Genomic DNA, 4802 nt, shown 5'->3' on the forward strand with positions numbered 1-4802 from the left:
TCCTACTCCATCCCTCCCCCACCCCTTTTGTCTTTTTTGGGGAAGGAAAAAAAATGTAATCCTGCCTCTGTTAGTGATAAAAATTTCAGAGAAGACAAAAATGGCAACTGACCTCTAGATAAAGATATTGTCAGAATTATGATTAAATCATTACATGCACTTGAACATGAAAGTGTTAATTGCTCAGTCGTGTCTTACTCTTTTCGACTCCATGGACTGTAGCCTGCCGGGCTCCTCTGTCCATGGGATTTCTCAGGCAAGAATACTGGAGTGGGTAGCCATTCCCTTCTCCAGAGGATCTTCCTGACTCTGACGCCTATTGGTGACAGCAGCTCCCTGCAACAGTGAGGATGTGGTTGGTGGGCAGTTTGCAAAGCCTCTCAGGGTCAGCTGTGCCCACCCCTGCTTTGAGAGGGTCTCTGCTGACCAGTTAAGTACTGACTGCTTACATAACCTTCTAGAAAAGGAACCCCCAGAATGACTTTCCTGGGCCTGCTAAGCCCAACCAGCCTGCCAGCTCAGCAGGGCAGACCAGGTGGTACCAGGGCTGAGGACTGTCGTGGAGACAGCACAGGAGGGTCGCCTTCATGCCCCGGGTGGGCCGCCCAGTGCCCAGGACTTCTCCTTGGGGAGGGAGCCAGGCCAAGTCCCCATCCCCACTCCTAGCTCTCCCTTTCATCTCTGGTGATCCGGGCAGGGTCTGCCTTCGTGGAACACCCCTGAGGGCCATGGTGCTTTGCTCTTGATCAGGAACATCTTTTGTTTCCATGGGGACAGACGTAGGGGCCGGCAGTGAAATGGAGCAGAGAGCACGTCCCGCCCCAAAAATGTCTGTTTGGCGTCCTTACTAGGATAATCACAAGGGCACAGTTTGCCACACCCTCAAGTCATGGGATAGGTTGTGATCTCTGCTCCGCCAGGCTGCAACAGACTGCAGCCATGAAATTAAAAGATGTTTGCTCCTTGGAAGAAAAGCTATGACAAACATAGAAAATGTATTAAAAAGTAGATACATTACTTTGCTGACAAAGGTCTGTATAGTCAAAGCTATGGTTTTTCCAGTAGTCAGGATGGATGTGAGAGTTGGACCGTAAAGAAGGCTGAGTGCTGAAGAATTGGTGCTTTCAAACTGTGGAGCTGGAGAAGACTCTTGAGAGTCCCTGGGACAGCAAGGGGATCAAACCAGTCAATCCTAAAGAAAATCAACCCTGAATATTCATTGGAAGGACCAATGCTGAAGCTCCAATACTTTGGCCACCTGATGCGAAGAACTGACTTGATGGAAAGGACCCTGATTCTGGGAAAGATTGAGGGCAGGAGGAAAAAAGGGTAACAGAGAATAACATGGTTAGATATCATCACTGACTCAACGGACGAGAATTTGAGCAAATTTCAGGAGATAGTGAAGAACAGGGAAGCCTAGCATGCTGCAGCCCATTGTGTTACAAAGTTGGACATGACTTAGCAACTGAACAACAGCAACAATGACTAAAATTATTTTATAACAAAATAATTCTACTTATTTTATAATATAAAATCTATTTTATAACTATTAGTATAATCCCTTTTTTTGTGAAAAATTTCAAACAGCCACCATATATAGCCTAATGAAGCATGATGTATTCAACCTCAACAATGATCAACTCATAACCAATCTAGTTTTATGCATATCTCCACTCTCTAGATTATTTGAATCAACCCCCACACATAGTATCATTACATCTGTTAACATGATAAGAATTATTAAAAACCCCATTATACCATGATGACACCTAAAAATTTAGCAATGCTTCATTACTATTATTAAATATCCAGTCACTATTCAAAATTCTAGTTGTTTCATGACTATAATTTTTTAAAATAGTTTGAATCAATTCAAGTGAGGTCCAATCACTGAGACTGACTGATTTGTTGCTTAAGTAGATTTTAGGTTGTCTTTTTCTTCCTTTTTAAACATTTCCTTGCAATTTATTTGTTGAAGAAACCAAGGTGTTTCTCCTGTGCCAGTCCCCACAATCTGAGGGTTGTTGATCTTGTCCAGCATGTCCTTCTATCCCCTGTTTATCCTGTATATTTGTGGTTAGAGCCAGAAGTCACCTCACCCTCAAGTCATTTAGCTGAGTATAAAACTGTTAATTGTTATTTTCTCTCAGCATTTTGAAGATATTTTTCTGTGGTCTTTAGGCACTGGCTATTATTAAGAAGTCTGAGTCAGTCTGTCTGTACTTTGTAGCAATTTATCTTTTTTTCTCTGACTGTCCTTGTCCTTAGAGTTCTCCAATTTCATTATTTTTATTTCTTTTACTTACAGCTCATTCAGTTCATTTCAGTCCCTCAGTCGTGTCTGACTCTTTGCGACCCCATGAATCGCAGCACGCCAGGCCTCCCTGTCCATCACCAACTCTTGGGGTTTACTCAAACTCATGCCCATCGAGTCAGTGATGCCATCCAACCATCTCATCCTCTGTTGTCCCCTTCTCCTCCTGCCCCCAATCCCTCCCAGCATCAGGGTCTTTTCCAATTAGTCAATTCTTCGCATCAGGTGGCCAAAGTATTGGAGTTTCAGCTTCAGCATCAGTCCTTCCAATGAACACCCAGGACTGATCTCCTTCAGGATGGACTGGTTGGATCTCCTTGCAGTCCAAGGGACTCTCAAGAGTCTTCTCCAACACCATAGTTCAAAGCATCAATTTTTCAGCGCTCAGCTTTCTTCACAGTCCAACTCTCACATCCATACATGACCACTGGAAAAACCATAGCCTTGACTAGATGGACCTTTGTTGGCAAAGTAATGTCTCTGCTTTTTAATATGCTATCTAGGTTGGTCATAACTTTCCTTCCAAGGAGTAAGCATCTTTTAATTTCATGGCTGCAATCACCATCTGCAATGATTTTGGGGCACCAAAAAATAAATCTGCCACTGTTTCCACTGTCTCCCCATCTATTTCCCATGAAGTGATGGGACCAGATGCCACGATCTTAGTTTTCTGAATGTTAAGCTTTAAGCCAACTTTTTTATTCTCCTCTGTCACTTTCATCAAGAGGCTTTTTAGTTCCTCTTCATTCTCTGCCATAAGGGTGGTGTCATCTGCATATCTGAGGTTATTGATATTTCTCCCAGCAATCTTGATTCCAGCTTGTGCTTCTTCCAGCCCAGCATTTCTCATGATGTACTCTGCATATAAGTTAAATAAGCAGGGTGATGATGTACAGCCTTGACCTACTCCTTTTCCTATTTGAAACCAGTCTGTTTTTCCATGTCTAGTTCTAACTGTTGCTTCCTGACCTGCATACAGGTTTCTCAAGAGGCAGGTGAGGTGGTCTGGTATTCCCATCTCTCTCAGAATTTTCCACAGTTTATTGTGATCCATACAGTCAAAGGCTTTGGCATAGTCAATAAAGCAGAAATAGATACAGCTCATAATACTCCCTAAATTGGAAGATTCACCTCTTTCTTCAATTATGGAAAATTCTCAGCCATTATCTTTATAAGAAAATGTTCTTTCTCCTCTTCTTTCCATACACTCAGTTCAGTTCATTTGCTCGGTCGTGTCCGACTCTTTGTGACCCCCTGAACCGCAGCACACCAGGCCTCCCTGTCCATCACCAACTCCCGGAGTCCACTCAAACCCATGTCCATTGTGTCGGTGATGCCATCCAACCATCTCATCCTCTGTCGTCCCCTTCTCCTCCTGCCCTCAATCTTTCCCAGCATCAGGGTCTTTTCAAATGAGTCAGCTCTTCACATCAGGTGGCCAAAGTATAGGAGTTTCAGTTTCAGCATCAGTCCTTTCAATGAACATTCAGGACTGATTTCCTTTAGGATTGGCTGGTTTGATCTCCTTGCAGTCCAAGGGACTCTCAAGAGTCTTCTCCAACACTGTAGTTCAAAAGAATCAATTCTTCAATGCTCAGCTTTCTTTATAGTCCAACTCTCACATCCATACATGACTACTGGAAAAACCAAAGCTTTGACTAGAAGGACGCTTGTTAGCAAAGTAATGTCTCTGCTTTTTAATATGCTTTCTAGGTTGATCATAGCTTTTTTTCCCAAGGAGTAAGCATCTTTTAATTTCATGCCTGCAGACACCATCTGCAGTGATTTTGGAGCCCCCAAAAAACCAAGTTTCTCACTGTTTCCATTGTTTACCCATCTATTTGCCATGAAGTGATGGGACTGGATGCCATGATCTTAGTTTTCTTAATGTTGAGTTTTAAGCCAAACTTTTCACTCTCCTCTTTCACTTTCATCAAGAGGCTCTTTAGTTCTTCTTTGCTTCCTGCCATAAGTGTGGTTTCATCTGCGTATCTGAGGTTATTGATATTTCTCCCGGCAATCTTGATTCCAGCTTGTGCTTCTTCCAGCCCAGTGTTTCTCATGATGTACTCTGCATATAAGTTAAATAAGCAGGGTGACAATGTAAGGCATAGTTCTGGCGAGGCAGAAAAGGAAAGACGACCTCAACAGAAGTAGGTTACCTTTATTCAGGCAAGGAGGGGCGGCAGTCGGCCTAATGACCAGGCTGAGAGCCGAAAGGGATAAGGGAGGCTTCATACTTATAGGGAGGTTTGTGGAAGTGATAAGGGAAACGTCAATCAGGCAGGATAGTTTGAGTATTCTTTTGTTGAGATGACATTTGTAGTTGGGCAGGGGGTGATAAGTCTTCTGGGTGGGTGTAGGGGGTGGTAGGTTTCCGGACAGGGGGTGATAAGTCCCAGATAGATGCAACCGGCCTGGAGCATCAGGGTGGAACTAAAGTTATACTTTGTTTTCTCTGAAGTTAGATGACTCAGCAAGGGGC

Source organism: Cervus elaphus, chromosome 33, assembly GCF_910594005.1.
Source record: "Cervus elaphus chromosome 33, mCerEla1.1, whole genome shotgun sequence".
Lineage (NCBI taxonomy): Eukaryota > Metazoa > Chordata > Mammalia > Artiodactyla > Cervidae > Cervus > Cervus elaphus.